This window comes from Myiozetetes cayanensis, unplaced genomic scaffold, assembly GCF_022539395.1.
Source record: "Myiozetetes cayanensis isolate MyiCay16 unplaced genomic scaffold, myiCay2020 scf3, whole genome shotgun sequence".
NCBI lineage: Eukaryota > Metazoa > Chordata > Aves > Passeriformes > Tyrannidae > Myiozetetes > Myiozetetes cayanensis.
The window spans coordinates 18,424,646-18,442,815 of record NW_026087521.1 but is presented as its reverse complement, the minus strand read 5'-3'; positions in this window follow the sequence as shown (position 1 = coordinate 18,442,815).

Genomic DNA, 18,170 nt, shown 5'->3' with positions numbered 1-18,170 from the left:
GTCAGCAAGATGGGACATCTGCCCAAGAAGGCCACCCTGCAGTTTTATGATTGGGGCTTATATGAGGGAAATGGATCCTGAAAGTCTGAGATGCTGCAAGCTGCATGGGATGCTGAGGGATGTCCATGCTCTCACCCCACCATGTAAGCATGGAGAAGAGGGGCACCACTAGGAATTTGGCTCAGTTACAAGGTCCCAGTAACACTAGGAGGTTTTTCAGGATAGGCAAGACTTGGGGAATTCACCAAAATTGTCACATGACAGGAGCACTGGTCCCATCAAGTGGCACAGTCTTGAGCAAGTGCTGTATGGTACCAACAAGGGAAATAAAACTGGGAAGGAAAGACCTCTCATCAGTGTAGAGAAAAGCCAGCAGTGGTTGTCCTGTGAATTGTCATCTGGGACATAAGTAGAGTGAAGACATTTCTGTAATAAGGGAGGATTTTATAAGATTGGATTTAATCTGTATGATCTGATTTGCAGAGGTGGTGGAATCCTGCTACTCCTTTTGACTTCAATATTTAGATCAGGGATAATGTATTATACTGTATGACAAGCTATGGATTGAAAACACAGAATTCATAACAATCATTTTTCAGAACACTCCTTTGATGCAAATGCTTATTTTGATACACCTACACAAAAACAGTCATCTCCATAGAAACCTCCTGAACCTTATATCTTAAATAACCACTTTAAAGGACTTATCTTCAGAGTTATTGAGGACACTCAGCTTTCTCTGTCTCCTAAAATAGCAGTAACTCTGGAAACTGTAGTGCTAGTTTCCACTGTGTATTAACAGAAGTATACGGCCATTCTACTCAGATTAATGTAAAGAGTTCCATATTTTAATAAATTGAAAAATAAATCCATTTACATTTACAAATATTTTTTTTTATTTTTTTCACCTGAGCACATTCAAATAATGCATATACAAACTTAACTGACTTTCCACTGTATTAAACATCAGATATTGGACTCAGATAGTCCACTCTTTCTCTGTAGTTAGTGGAGAGAATCAGGTACTTGTAGACAAATAGTCTGCCTAGTTCATATGCCTTCTTCTCTTAGCCTGTTGAAGAGGCCTTAGTGAGTAATGCCAAGGGGATGACTAACTTCTGGATGATGAAAGTTGGGTGGGATGAATTCTATTTCTTGTGTAGATCAACTGCTATAACCATATATATATATACATAACCATATATATATATAACACACATATATATATAACTGTGATCCCAGTAAAAAAAACAAAACAGCATAACACATCCAGCTGACTTTTCTTGATTCCTATAAAAATCCAGTAAACAAAAGCTCTTTGTGTATTATGTGTAAAACAATCTTCAAATAGCAGCAGTAAATACATATGGTAAGTAGATAGTATTCTTTACAAATCTGTATTATGACACCTTTTCTTGGTTGTGGGAAAAATAAATAGCCTATTCAAATCCTTTGTGTATCTCTGCTTACTAGTTATGAATATATAATCCTTGAAAACAGCTGGAATTTAAGTTCTTGTTGACATTATTGCAATGTAATGCATGATGTAATACAAGGCCCACCACTATGAAATATCAAAAAGTGAGGTGCTGAGTGCCTTCAATTCCTACTATTTTAAGCAGAGTATAACTGATGGGTGGTCTGTCCAGCATCCTCACCCAGGATATGCCTACATGAGAAGTGATGGGAAGCTGTGGGAGGGTGTTTCCTTCTTCAGAGATTGGAAAGAACTGTCATGACTAAGCTTTTTTCTCTCCAAATGCCACTTCATGCTTTGGTCAGTAGCTCTATAATATTCTATATTACTCCTGCTACGATATTAAATACTATTAGCTCAAAACATCTTGATTAAATGTAGTGCTATTCACGGCAAGTTAAAACAGAAACCCATCCTTCTGACTGCCATTTGTAACTCCTTTATCAGGTGTCCTCTGTTAATACAGATACCATGTGATTATCCTTGAGATCCACAGCTATTCTGTGAGTCTCATCTTTCAAACTGGAGATTTGCCTTAGTCTGAGAGAAGAGTGAATAATGTCAAAAGTCAGATATTACACTGCAAAGTACCTGAACAGAAGGAAGGCTGAACAGAGAGGATGGCATTTGTACCACTGGACAAGAGGTGCAAAAGAAAAGATAACGTGGGCTATATTTACTGCAACAGTTTGTCCCTGGTTCCTGGAGGCCTGAAGTGGTTCTTGAGCACCATGACTTTAATCTGTATAGTAACCTCTTAAGGAAGCCTTGAGTGATCAAATCCATAATGCTTTAGATCATAATGCTTTGAGACTGGACTCAGTATGTCTAGGAGGTGATGCTCTGTGCAGTGCAGATTTACTGGCAAAGGTCAGCTTTAGTTTTAGTTTTAGACCTGTGCTCCACATCCACAGCAATTTGTAAACATACCTGAAGGTTTGCAAAAAGTTCATGGGCCAAATAGTAGTACCACACAATCTCTAAACACATTTTTTGGGGGAAAGACCTCTGGAGGTCATCTACTCCCTGTCCAGCTCAAAGCAAAGGTAATTTCAAAGTTTTAAATGGTTATTCAGAGCTATATCCAGTGAGTTTTTAAAAGAAATACCAAGAATGGGACAGCCTCTGCAGACAGCACGTGTTCCAGTGCATGATGACTACTATTGTGAAATTTTAATTTCAAAATAAATAAAAGTATAAAAATTAAGAAGAAAAAACCTCTTCCCTGGACACCTCCATAAAACAAAAGCAAAACAAAACTTTTGTTTCAAACCAGTTTTATTTTCTGCTTCTGAAAACCCACACAGCTTAATCCTGAAACAGCATAAAAAGAATTAAATACTCATTATCGAGGGGTAATGAACAAGATTTGCAAATAGGTACAGAATTGAAGACTGTACTTCTCAGCAAGGATTTCCCTCAAACTCAGTCCTAAAGTCATTACTCAGGAATGCATCCCACAGTGACAGTGTCACAAAACAACTAGTATCAAGCTCCCTGGAAGACAAGTGGAACAGTTGTGCCATGCTTCCAGGAGCTCTAAAAAGAGAGCAATAAAACAGATGTCTACTCAGGATTAGAGGGCACTGGAGAAGTGTTAGTGATCAGTATGCAGGAGCTTATCCCTGTAATATCCAAGCAATTTTGGAACATATGATCATTTAATGCTACCTTTATTTTAAAGGATGTAATAAAATGTACATTCAATTAGGTGGATTTTTTCTTTTTGACTTGTGATCTGATTGCCTGGGGCTTTTTCAGGGATCTCACTGACAGGCCCATTTCATTAATGTATTAAGCAGAGACAATTTGGAATTACACTGCTCTTTCTATTTGTTGAGAGCCATACATCCAAAAACACTGTCCACTTTATTTACAGAGAGAATTTAGTTTGTGCACGTAAGAATACCCATTAGTTTGAAAAAAAATGCTGCCACTGGGTAGCAAGGCCCTCTCTGAGGAACTTCAGGCATCTTCTTCCACGAACAGCCACTCAGAGCAGCCTTCTGTAATCACCTGCAAACGCAGTCAATATGTAAAGTAACATATTTGTACCAAGAGACTAAAGTGTAAAGGTGAGAGGCTGGGTCTTCTTCAGAAAAGCTTTGATGATGCATTTTCTGAAGTCTACTCTACTCTCTTGAAGTGCACATACATATTTTTAGCTTCCAATTCCACTAAGGCTATGTTAAAATGAGTATAAATAAGTTTAAATTACCAAGGCCAAAAAACCTATGTTTTTCTTAATTTCCTTTGCCTAACCACATCAATGTTTTATGTATGATTTTAAACCATGAAAGGACTTCTTTTACATCACCTCAAAGAAAATACAGGAATATCACAGGATAGGCAGACACCCTTTTACTCAAACCAGAGGTGACCTTGGTGTAATACAACAGCTTATTTGTCTCTTCTACCTGCTGGCTGTGTCTATCTTTTGCTAGACCACAAACTGTGAAGTGTAGGGACCATGTCTTTCTCATATTTTTGTTTTCAACCTAACACAGCAGGAGCCAGGAGCCTCTGGTTGCTGCACAAAATGGTACTGATAAACACTTGTTTGGATACCAAGAAATGTGACAGCAGTAAACACATTTTTAAATATTTTACCCTGCAGTTAGAATACATGTTTGCTCATCTCAGCAGAGCACGTTAGCTGAGGTTCAGTGACTCACTAAACTGTGGTCATGTGGGCTTTTTGTGAGCTTAGAGTGTGGACAGAGATTGCTTGTATCTGCCTGCAGTGCACGCATGGATGTACCCCGAGTCCTTTGTGGGTCTCAGTCTAAATTCTAGAGCTGCAGAGATAATGGATCTTTGTCAGCATTGTTGCTGAGTCAAAAAGCGTGTATGTGTGTATGTTTTGGAGGGGGGAAGCCAGCAATGTGCAAGCAATGTTGTTTCATTCAGACTTAGCACAAAATGTTTCATTTGAGGAGAACCCTCAAGGTCGAATGGCTTTATTTCTGACAGTTTTGGGATGCTCTCTTACTTTAACAGGGCTACAAGCTCTGACCAAATAGTGGCAGCAAAAGTGTTCATATGTAAACAAGACCAGCTACTGGCATTGCAAGAAGAATCTGGATGGCTGAGCTTCGTGCAGGGCTAGAGAAGGTGAGAAGTGCTGCTGGCACTGCAGTAGAAGTTCTTCTGTTCCACCATCTGCATCCCACCAGCACTGCATGTTGCTGCAGTGTCAGTGCAGAGCTTTGGGATTTTCCTCCTTTTCCCAGTGCAGAGGAGACCAAGGTAGATTTTCCCCAAGACCTTGAGAGTTTTCCCCTTTGGAACTGAGTGGTGCAATAAGCGATCCAACTTATGAAGTAGAAGAGCCACTGCACAACCCATCTTTTGCTGCTCTTACATTGCTTTTACCCTGCTCTGTCTCAAGAGACATCTACTTCTAAGCAAGCATAACTCCAGAATGCCAATTTTCTCAAAGCCACTCAAAGAGAATTGATTCTGCTTTATGTTAGCAGGTCAGATTTAATATTAAAAGCACAAATCAGGGCCCATTCTTTCTTCATCAGCTGGTTTTCTGATGTAGCTATCACAAGAGATAAGCACAAAAGCAAGAGCTTGTTCCCAGACTCACGGAACAGAGGTCTAGTAAATTAAGCCTAACGTGCCTACTGCATTTCTAGGCAGTCAGTCAGACACATCAGACATGCCTTAGAGACTGCACATCACGTGTGCTGTGATCTTCATTTCTGTGCACTCATGATAGAGAGTTGTTTTGAACTCATACAACAAATCCTGGTCTTAAAAATTGTTGTTGTATGAGCAAAAATGTACACAGTTTGCTGAAATCAGTTTGTGGTTTAGGACAACTGCTTGATGCCCTCCTTGGCATCACTGACCTCTTTCCCTTTTTTATTGCTGACATCTACATGTAAAAGGAGTAAAAAACTGTTTGTGGCATTTCCAAATTACTGTTCTTAACAGATTGCATCAAACTTCCTACAGACAGTGTCAATTGTTCGGCAACCTGAGGTAAGCTCTGCCCGAGGCACCCAGGGAGCTGGAAAGCCAATGAACTCATCACTCAGCATGATTTGGCCCTGCTACAACAAGGTGACCTGGTGAACGAGTGAACTGGCTGCCAGTGTAGCTCCCCAGAAACAGGTGGCAGGGTGATCATGTAATTTCCTTTCCACCAGCAGCCTGGCAGCTGCCCTCTGTACCAGACTCCGAGCTCTGGTCTCTGGCCAGCACAGGTCTGTGAGTTCCTACTCTAAAGGTCAAATGCAGTCTCCACAAAAAACAAAAAAAAAAAAACAAAAAAATGCACACACACACAAAACAAACAAACAAAACCAAACAAACAAACAAACAAACAAAACCCTCCTCCCCACCCCCAAGAAAATGTTTTAAATGCGTGTGTCAAAGTAAATGGGCAGCTGTGTGTTAAAGGTCAAATTCCAGATGTTGCAACTCAGTTTTGTTGCAATCCTGCAATAGCAGCAATGTGCTCAGTAGGGAGAGAGGAAACAACTAAGAAACCACCATGTAAAATGACCTGTTCCTGTAAAACTGAATGGAACAAAAAGGGTTATGACATAAAACACACTAGAAACTATAACGAACTGGGAAGATTTCTTCACAACTCAACATACAGCTTGAATACTTTTGAATTGCATAGTTAAACCTCTTATGATAGCACTTATACAAAGCAAGAATTCTATCTGTACATAATCAAATAGACACAGTTTCATCACATTGTTGTTTGAGGTAACGATTCCACAAAACTTTATAATATAAGCTTTTTTTATCTTCCATAGTTTTCCCAAAATCACTAGGAAAATTTTTCTACTCAGACTAATTTTTTTGCAGCTCATTTTGTTCAGCTATTTCAAATCTGAAAAATTAGAGAATAATTACAAATACATCTCTTTATTTTTTAAAATTGTTTAAACCCCTTTACTGAAAGGCCATACCTCTGAGCGTAGTCCTAAGCATGGTATGATCATATTTGCAACAAGATACTTTTTCCCATCCAGTTAACTGCCAAACCTAATGTAATCTGTATTGTGTAATTATAAAATCTCCATTCAACAGAGCCTTGAAATCTAGCAGCAGAATGCTCTGAAGATTTTGATTACAATGAACACTCTCTGTTCCCTCAAATTCCCCCTGTTTCTATTTATCAGAAAATGAGTGGGGCAAAGACCTTATGAAATTCTGGTGATTGCCTAACGAAATACAGAGCATCATTCACACTTGCCAAAGGGCTGCATAAGTGACTTAAATTCTGGTGTGTAGTTGTATCCTAATGTCTGCTTTGGGAATGAGATATTGTTAATAATTTTGTTATTGTCAAGATTGTGTAGGTAAAGTGTTTGTGCTGAGCCTGAGTACAAATCTATCAGAATTGAGAGAGTTATATTTCCATTACACTATGCTGCAACATAAGAAGATACCCCAGGTAGTGCCACACAAGCTAGGTCTCAAATTGGAAGACACATAGCTGTACCAGCACAAAAGATATGCTGACCATAAAATTATGCTGATGCAGCTCTTCTGAAATTCAATCTTGTGTCAAGTCTCTACATGGTGATGACCAGGCATAGCTAGACATTGCCAAAAATAATGTCAAAACTGAAGTATGACGCTTGTATTAGAAGAAAAAGATAGACATCAGTGCAGGATACAGTTATACCTTGGCCTATCAAATGTAAGAAAACATTCTTATGTATTCAGAAAAGATCATTATTTCCTAGGTCAAACCATGTAAAATTTGAAATTGGCCTTTGGGAGAAATAAGATTGAACCTTTTGACGATATTTAAAATAATAGTCTAGAATTTAATCTCTTTCAGAATACTGAGTACCTCCTAACATCAGTAGGAGTCCAGACTGCAGATATAGAACTCAAAATAATGTAGAAGGTGAAAGACTTCCCAAAAGGTGGTCAAGAGAGCTGAATAACTTTCTTTAATAAGCTAGATTACATGCTGCTGCTAGAACAAGAGCAGTCCAAGCCACATGACTGCTGTCGTCTCAGTAGATGAATGGATGAATGAATGAATGAATGAATGAGTGAGTAAATGAGTAAATCATTACAAGGTCTATTACAAGCAAAGTTAGTGTTATAACGAAGCCTAGAAACAGTCTGAGATTTCTTATGTACCTGATTACGATTAAAATGAAAAAGCAGCAGTACAGACAGTCTTTTACAGGAAGAATTTTCAAGAATGTTTACTTTTATATTTAGGATTAATTAGCAAAGTCAGATCACTAGGTTTTTTTATCAGCAGTGAAATAGTGTCTGTAAGTAGATGTGAAAAAAAAAAACCAAAACCTTGACCCTTAAAATGTATTTGAAATTATTTAATCAAAATTAAACATTTGACAGATAGGATATTTGAGGATGTCAAGTTTGTAGTTAAAAGTCTCTATGTTAAAATATAACTGGTAATTAAAACTTTTTTGCTTTGCCATACCAGAATTGTGTAACTCGACCTTTCTGTACGAGTTTCTTCAGCTTTTTCTGTCTGTGCCCTTGCTGTGGGTCATACATTGCTCAAGCATTTAATAGCAATTACAGTCTTTGAGACATTACCCGACTCTTGAAACTAGTTGAAGGTGGTCAGTACACTCACTAGTGTTGTAACTCCACAAACTGAATTTCTTACGGTAAATATACACCATTCAGAGCAAGTACTGAGACTGAAACAGACTAAAGATACATACATAAACATACGTTCCTGGTCTTTACAAAGGTATGAGGGAGAGAAGAGCCCTAACCTTCAACCTCTGCTTTTGACATTTAGAAGGTAGAGGTCTTTGTGTTCCAGACAAGAAGAAAGTCTGCATTTTCCATGACAAAGTCTCCTTAACCTTGGGAACACTCCATACTATGGTTCTGGTTCAGGAGTCTACTTTCAATTTTAGAATAGGAAGCCAAGACACAGAAGAAGAAGACATTTTTAATTTTTTTTATTTGTTTGTTTTTCCCAATATCTCTAAAATTTCCAGATGACAGAGCAAGTGTTATGTCAAGGGAACTCAATTCTGTGAAGAGTTCCCAGGCTGAAGTTCAAATTCTGAACAATGATTGAAACATTTCATTTATGTGGAAGCATTTTTGCAGATAAATATGCATATTTATGCTTAATACAATGCTCATCAGAATCACATAGTTGGGGAGAGCTGTCTACTTAATCATTACAAAGGTCACATTATTTTTATGTTACCAGATATCTCAAACAAATGACTTAGAAATTTGCAAGAAATTCACCAGCTACATTGGCTGAATGAAATAAAAGCTATTAGCATTCCCTATAAATATTACAGTTTTAAATAATATCAGAGAAAACATTACTCCTGAAGAGCAGTTAGCTGCTTTGAATAGCAGAAATTGTGACAAATAGCAACAACTCTCTATACTAGTTGTGGAAATGCTTGGCTCAATATGAAACTATGGTTACTCGAATGAAGTGCAGCAGTGATCAGTAACTGTATACTTTGGGAACACCATCAAGTTCATTTTGAAAAGAGACTTCTTAAAATACTTAATTCTAAAATATGGGGTAGGGTTTTTTTCTATAAGTATAATCATTGCTAGTTCTCATCTGCTTTGTGTTCATGCAACAAAAAAAATGCCAAAAAAATCACTTTTCATCATCACTTTTTTTTTTTTTTTGTTCTGAGAACAAGGAAGTCTTACAGTTGTGGTAAAGGTCAAGAGCCTCTTAAGTCTTCAACACCTAACACATCAAGTGACACTCCCCTGATCATAAGATTAAATCAAGTCACAGGATGTGTGCCCTGAGGATATTGGTTAAACTGTTCTGGAGCTGAGTGGATTAGACTGGCATCCTGCATTTTACTTGAAAGTGTACTATGCCAGAAAGGTCAACAATGTTTCAAGGAAGTTGTTAATTGAAATCAACCAAATGAGGTAACTGTCGTCCCGGAGGAAAACTTTGTCCAGCTCAGCTTTGACTTCAGGATAATTCACATCAGGACTGGCATTCAGGCATTTTGACCAGAATTTTGCTGTTGATCGGCTTGCGCAGCAAAAGCAAAAATTCATGCAGTCTAGCAATTCTCCCCTGACCTTCAGGAAACTACAGCAGTTTTCCTGTATATCTTCATTACTCTTATTCAGGAAAAAAATATGGATGACTTGTGATAGTAAGAAGTGGTCACAGCATGAAGCCTGACAGAGTTCAAGTGTTTGGATGATACTCTCAGGCACATGGTGTGACTCTTGGGAATGGTCTTGTGCAGGGCCTGGAGCTGGACTCAGTGATCTTTGTAGGTCCCTTTCAACTCAGTATATTCTGTGATTCTGTGATTTTACTTACTGTAAGTTTGTAAATTTGCAAATATGGTAACTTTTGTATCCAGCATGTCATCTGGGATGTCTATGTCTTGGAAATTGGAGAAATAACTTCATTTGACTGCAGTTCTGGTTACAGCATGTTGTTGGGAAGAGGTAACATCTTGTATCAGACCAATGGCTATAATGGAGAAAAATATATACACCGTCATGTAAACATTTTTATCTGTAGTACTTATAAGAAAAAAAAAGGTTTTGCGTTATCCAGAGTTGAACTGTGATTCCCTGTTCTCTAAGACTTCACCTTGTAAATGTTACTGCTTCAGAGGAAAATTGTAATTTAAACCCATAATAATAAATTTCTCTTTTTTTTTTTTTTTGTGTTCTCCTTAAAGCATGTTTTCTCTATTAGTAACAACATCTGAGGTGATGATTGAGACCCTGTTTGTACTAAATGGACTGTAAGTGGCATTTCTACATCATGATTGATTTGGTGTGTGTTAGATGTCTAATTTGGGATGAGTTTAATATGACTCTGAAACTGCAGATTTATTGCTACTACAGGGAGTCCAGGTGTGCAGTTTAAATGTAGCCCTCAACGTTTCAAGTGTTTTAAATCTTGCATTTAATCACAACTAAGATGCCAGATGAAATAGTCATAACATCTTCATTTCAAACTTACCAGAATTCAGCCTAAAATGCTATTTCTAGACCCTTTTGCAACATAATAACCTGATTCACACCTGCCTAGACACCTGTCAAAATAAGACCACCATCACAGAAAACACTGGGCTTGAAATAATATTATTTCCGCTTTTCTTGGAGCACTCTGGCACTGGGACTGTTGTTTGTAGACTTATGGGTCTTCAGTGCTGTCTGTTAAAGGTCTGAAAAAAAATATTCAGGTGCTGGTTAAATCAGATGTATGTACTTGTTTGCCATGAACAGATAATTTTTTTCCCCAGCATTCTGTTAAAAGACTTTGCAAACTCAGGGATTGCTGTAAAGAAATCTAAGCATATAGATCAAAATGAAAAGAATACTTTGTTATAGACTAGCTATCATGATCCATAGTGATAGTATTGTAATTTAATTGAAGACAATAGTGTGAAATATTAAATGGACAGTATCAGCATCTGGGCCAGAATTAGTAAGACACAAACTTCAGGAACAACTTTATTTTCTTGACCCTTTTGAAACATGCCTTTCAAATGCACATGTTATTGGTATAAGCCAAATAAATATGTTTACAATGCAGTGAACAAGCGGTTTCCATGTGGAGTTCTCTAACTTCTTTGCAAAACTTGGATAAATGTACAGGTAAATATAACCAGCAGGTGAGAGTGAGTATGAATCTCAGTTACCTTGAAATTTAATTTTCTTTACTTTCTACATGCCAAATGCTACAAATGGATGCCTTACAAAAATATACTAACTCAAGACAGAGGATTTTAGTTATCACCTACCTTCAGTTATTGAATATAGTGCTGCAAGAACAACTCCCATCAGTTAAAACTTCCTACTTATTAAAGTCTATAAAACTAGTTTCTCAGTTCAGTGACAAAAAGATTTTTATCATCAACACTCAAACACTCAGGTAGTCCCATTTCTGCACTCTGCTACTTTTTCACGACTATGAAGTGGTGGACAAGTTTGGCTCAGTAACTATGGCTGATGAGTTATACTACATTCTTCATAAAAAACAGCTGTTCTTAGTAAATTAGCCGCTAGAGTGAACATAACCCTGTGAATGTAATACACAGTTACAGTAATATATTGTGAATTAACTTTTCCACTCTTGCCAAATACAGTGTCAAGCAATAGCAGCATAAAGCTGCTAAGCCACACTGCTGAACAGATCCAGTGAATCCTGTCTTTCTTTTTTTTTTTCTTTTTTTTAGCTTGTTTCAAAACTTATATGCATCAGGATTTAATGTTAGCTTAGAATTGTTCTCATTTCTTTGTCAAGAATGTTCTACTTAGCTGGATAACAACAAAAAGGAAAAGGTGACAGTGAATTTCTATTAAAGCAAAATATTCTTTTCCCATCTTATACTTTAAGGTGAGGAATGTAAGTCCATGATATTTCCACGGAATCTGACTGCACCTAATGCAGTTCATGCCCCTTCCTTTACATGTGTTAAAAGAGAAGGCTGGGAGGGAAAAGATGCAGCACAATATTGGAGAAAAATACTGCTTCCAGACTTCCAAAAATGAACTATCCCCTAAATGAGAGTACTTCGCTCTTAGTCACAAGATCATCCCAGCACAGGAGTTACCTAAACAGAACAGCAGTGCAAGTAAGGTTCATTATAAGCAATAAGTTACTTAAGTAAGTTATTAATATTACTTAAGTAAGCTGTTCACTACCTTAATATGAGGAAAAACTTTTTTATTGTGCGGGTGACCAAGCACTGGAACAGGTTGCCCAGAGAGGTTGTGGAGTCTGCCTCACTTGAGATATTCAAGAAGCATCTGGACACAATCCTGTGCAATGTACTCTGGGATGACCCTGCTTGAGCAGGGAGGTTGGACCAGATGACCCACTGTGGTCTCTTCCAGTCTGACCTATTCTGTGATTCTGTGAAGTGGAATGTACTCTGGGAGACATGTCTGTCAGCTCACACCAAGGCAGGCTGCCAGTCTCTGTAACTACTTTCCCAGTGATTTTAGTCTTCTGTAAATTTAGTCCTGTATGAATAATAGGAGCCAATGTTCATCTGCTTATACTGTTATTTATTGGTGTCACGGTTCTGTCCTCTCAGATGCCTCAGAAGGAGCAAGCAGCACATCTCTCAGGAAATCTGCCTACTTACCATTTGGCATGCAGCATTACTGCACTTAACACTGTTGTATGGCTCAAAGATCTGTCTTTACCTTCATATTACCATGACCTTTGCCTATGACTATTTATTTTCTACAAGAATTTGTCAAAAAGGTGAAGGCATCAGTACATCTGTGCTTTAGTTCCACTTCCCTAAATACCCCAGAGTAAATTGTGTTTGTTTATATGTTCCATACCTACAGTGTGGCTTCCTTCAGAAGGACAACTTAATGACAAGGATGCTGTAACTCAATTTTAAATAGTAAGAATCTTCCTATATCCAAGATCTGACTAATATAGGGGAGCTATTAAATAATTATACTGAATGCTAGACTTGAGTGCTCTATCATATATGTGGGAGAGGATTTTTCACCCTTGACATTTGATGGGAAAGCAGAGTTTTCCTCTTAAAAGAAAAAAACCACTGTTGCTAGAGAAATTGTTTCAATGGTTTTCAAATGCTATTTTCAGGAAATGCCCAGAATAGTTTGGACAAGATGAGTCAGAAAGACAGAAGCCGTTCAAGACATCTCTATTGCCAATTTAGCTGGGGGCACCCAAACACCAAGGTTGTTCCCAGACTACTGTATTACTGTTTCTGCACTTGTTGTGTGTCTGGAGACATGACTGTTGGCTTCTCTCTGATAAACATTTCAGCACTCTTCCCTGGAAAGTTGTGCTAAGGGTGTAGTGGTCTGTGCAACACAGGGTATAAGAGAGCAGTGGATTAGCAGTGATGCACAAAACCCAGGGAGAGCAACATGGAACTGGGCTTAAACTCAGCTGTGGTCTGATGCATGTCCACAGACTAACAGCAGAGTTGCTAAAGACGTCTCTTTCCATAATTGTGACATCGTTGTGACTCTATTTTAAACTATGTTGTTTACTTAAATAGTTATGGACATTAGTATAATGTGTTTGTATAACATAGGTACACATGTAATGTATTCAAATATTATAAGGAATACTCTGCAGGTTGATTGGTCAATGTCAGTGAAACGAGCTCAGCCTGAGAGGTGCATGGGAGAGACCCACTCCTAGGACAATGCCTCTGGAAACAACTGAAAAAGGGAAGAGCTACCCTCCCTTCCATGTCAAGGGGTAACCAGATTTCAGGCTGTATCTTGAGAGTGCTTACCACTCAACAGAACACCTCATTAGTGTGTGGGCATGACACAGCCTCAGCTGCACTGGCACTCTCTCAAAAATTGTATCTATCTTCATGTGATGCTTTCTGAGCTACCACACACACACTCTCCCAGTCTGAACTGCTTTCAGGCATTCTGCCACTTGCTTTTGCAGGCCTGACCCCAGTGATCCTTGCTCTGAATCACATGTTGGTCACTGCAATCATCTGAGTTAAAAAAAAAAATTCCAGAGCACAAACTGGAATGAATTCAAGCCTCATGTGACTATGTCCTGTTCATTGTATGCTTCATTGACTTTAGAACAGACACACTGTACTTGCCACAGATATTTTGTAAATACCATCAGCAGCATAATTTAAGTCTGCTCAGATGAGGGTGGAAGAATTTTTCTTACGTTGATGGTACTTTTCATTGTCTCTCTTTTAGAAGGTAAAAAGCTTAACACATAATTTCCTGAGAACACAGTGAATCCCATTAAAAACATCAGATGACCGAAATGAAGGCTACATAGTGACAAAAAAAAGTATGTTTCATTAATGTAAGCGTCATTTTCACATGCAATTACCTATAAATTAGTAGATAGATGTAAATGCTCCCAGTTTCTTAGTGAAAGTATACTTTAAGTAATTAGGGAGTAATACACCTTATTTCTTGGTTTGCATTCTTAATGAATTTTTTTGCCATTTTTTTTTCTAAAAATCCATCTGAACAAACACAGTTCTTTCATTCCCATAGCTTCATTGGAAAACACAAGGAGCTAGGAAACAAAATCAGTTTTATTGTGGCCAAAATCAGTTTTATTGTATTACAGACAAACAAAGAACAGCAAAATATGGTCACTCCCAGCAATGTAAATAATATCAGCAAAGTACTAGTGCATTGATCCAAAGTCCTTTCTGGTTTACACTGCTGTTAATGTAGTTATTCCAGGTTTATAGTAGTGTGGCCAAGGAGCAGAATTTGTTCCATTCAAAGATCAGCTTTATCTTACAATCAGCAGCTGTCCCTTCTGAATATTGTGCACCGTTTTCCACAGACTGGCATTTGAATGTTTAATAATTTTTATATAGCATGAGAGAGAAATGAGAAATATGTTAAGTCACTGCTCAGTCGGGACAGCTCATCAGTCACTCTGATTAGGCACATTGAATCCATCAGCACTAAGAATATAAGAAAGGGGGTGGGGCTCAGCCTGTCAACATTAGCCATCAAAAAATCAAGCATCTGGTCTGAATAAGCAATTGCAATATGGCAAGTGAGGGACAGGGATCTTGAGGGGGACAAGTCATTACATCTCTTCTAAAATTTTAGAAAGGAGTGAGTTTCCCTTTGGATTCATTTGAATTTATCTTTCTTAGACTTTCTTCACTGACAATCATCTGCATTTGTGACAAGATCTCCTTTTTTAAATGGTTGTGCTTAAGTGACCTAATTCCCACCTGCAACTGCTACTGAGTGCTTGAGAATATCAATTCCTTAGAGACTAGGCTTCATATTCTCTGCAAATAAAAGCAAATATGCTGAATTACTAAAATTAACTAAAAGAGGAAAATGAGAATGGAAAATTACCAGGACACAAACAATACCTCAGGGTATAAATGAGTTGCTTGTAAATATAGCAATTCTTTACTCACATGTACAAAGTGAACTGATTGCCAAATCTGTGGTCAGGAAGGCATTCTCCTCTACCTCCTCCAATATATTTTATGAGATCCAAATATTTTTGTTGTCTTCCTTGGGCACACTGAGTCAGGCATCATCTGCTCCATGAAGAGGGTATGTCCCCATGACCAGTATCAGGTGATTCGAGGCAAGAGTCGAGGCTTCTGGGCATTGCTTCTACTACAGCTCTTTATGATTAGAGATTAGCTTGAAGGTGATGAAACAAATACAAAATAGAAAATAAAAAAGACTACTTTTTACAAATATGTTTTACATGCTATCCTTAAATGAGCACTTTGCTTCCACAAAGAACAGAAGCAAAGGCATGAGGAAGTTTCTTTGGTTCATAAATTTAATTAAGCCATAGTTATGCCAATTTTTGTGACTAATTGGGAATGATGAGATGTTGGCGAGCCCTTTAAGCACTACACTCCCAGACACGTAACCCTTCCCAGACCAAAGACACCCCATAATAAATGCAGATATTTACACATTACAGTTTTTATTTAGGCATATGAAAAAGACAAATGCAGGTTTGTTAAAGCTGCCCACAAGAATTACTAATAACAAGAGTAAGTGTGATGAAGAAAAAAAATATAGAGGGAGAGAAAAATATAGTGAGTAATTATTTTCTTCATTTATCATTCCAGAAATAAATCAAAAAGGAAGAAATATTTTTTAAAATTTCTCTTCCAGTTAGTTTGCATCTGGCTTACTGCTTATAATGTTATCCATTCTGTGAATAAAACTATCAAGTTAACAGCCTTTTCTTCTCTGACCTTCTATCACCATAGGTATTACAAATCTCATAAAGCAACCAAAAAAATGTGCATGTTTTTTCCATCACACATTTTTTTAGTTTTGAGTTGGGTTAAGACTAATCCATATCTCTTTAAACTGATGGAAAATGTCAGCTTAACTTGTTATTTATCAGATTTTTCTGGATATAGATAAAAACAAATGTCCTGTTTTCAGAACAGGAAAGCTAGAAACAGTATCATAACCAACAGACTCTGTGTACTGTAGAGCCTCTATTGTCAAGACTTAAGTTGTCTCTTCATGACAAACCTAAACATGCTGTTGTTAGTAGATGGGACAACAGCACTGCTGTTAGGCATTTTCTTGTAAGACTTTTACTGCCACTTCTACTCCAAGCAGTTAAGAGCTAATGTGGAAGCCTGTGATCAGTCCCAGTTCTCAGGTAATGCAAGTCACCTTACATTCATGAAAATTAATAAAGCTAACTCTGTACACAATTAAACATTTGACCCCTAAAGAGGCAGCTGAAGAGCTGAACTAAATCACTTGTAAATGAGCTAAAACAGATGTTCATGTATACAGTTCTGCAAAGAGCTATCAAAAAGCTGTCCACAGACTCCCTTAAAGTGGCATATGGCATGACTAAGGATAGGATAGGATAGGATAGGATAGGATAGGATAGGATAGGATAGGATAGGATAGGATAGGATAGAAGTGCTGAATTACAGCATCTCCTTTTGAGAGGTGTTTTATGCTCACTGACTTATTCCCTAGTGGGAAGACATTTACCACATACCTTCACATAATATGCCTGATAGACACTTCCCTGTGTCTCCTTTAAAATTCTGATGTGCAAGAGAAAGAGATCTAAAATATTTTTGTGTTCTTTGATAGCTTTAAACATTTTATTTTCTTTCCTTTACATTATTTCTCTCTTAATAGATATTATGTGATTTACTTTTGTTTTGCAAGACTTTAGCCAGAACTTCTGGATAAATTATGTGTGTAGGTACAATGGTTTGAAATTCGCTCTTCCATAGAATAAGCTTAGAGGAGGGATGTGGGATTTAAGACCTGCTGTTAATCCAGTGCTGAATTTCCCAGTGGTCAAATATTAACTGAAATTATTTCACTATGCACAAACTATAGTTTTTCTCAAAATAATGATGCGCAACTGTACCTGTCCATTGATTAGGTCTAACAAGCAAAATGCATTGCAAATCAAAGCACTTGAAAACTTCACATGTATAAGTATGGAACAAGTGAGACACTAATATTTTATTACTACAGTCTTTGCACTGCCTCTCATCATTCTCCTTTGCAACTCTCACCTTCCATTTGCTCTGTTAAGGCTGTGAATTGTCTAGCGTGGGAGCTGGGTCTTTGTTCTGTTCTTAGCAGGGAGATCATATCAATAAATTGTAGGGTAGAATTTCACACTGTTCCCACTGCTGTCAATGGGCATTTTAAATTGAACTCTGCATGAGAAGAGTATGAGTCATATAGTACATTTCTGAAAACTCTCAACCCTCCAAGCATGAGGAGTAGTAAATCCAGTTTAGATTGTTCCTTTTCCCTGTCCTGTTCACTTTAGTTACTTTCAGGAGAAGAAAAAACTTAACCTAGTTTGCAGTGGACATTAGGTTTCTCATTTTAGGTAACAGTGCTTTTGAAAACTATTCCTGTTACTCAAGTTCATTAAACTGATTCTACGCTAGTACTCATTCTTGTGCTCTTCTGAGAAAGCTGTGAGGTCTGGTGATCTCAGCAAGTCTTAGATGTGAAAGGTCAAAGCTCTCATATAGGAGAGGAGTTGATTCAATGAAAATATGAAAAACCATGACTAAACCATCTCATCCTCCTGTGTCACAGCCAGCTTCCCTGTGAGTCTGGGGAGAAATGTTACGAAGCATGACTTTGAATTAGACCACCTGATTCAAACACAGTGGTTGAGATTTCCAAAGCTAATGAGGGAAATCCCCTCACAGAGTTTGAAAACCTCAAACACTTTTAA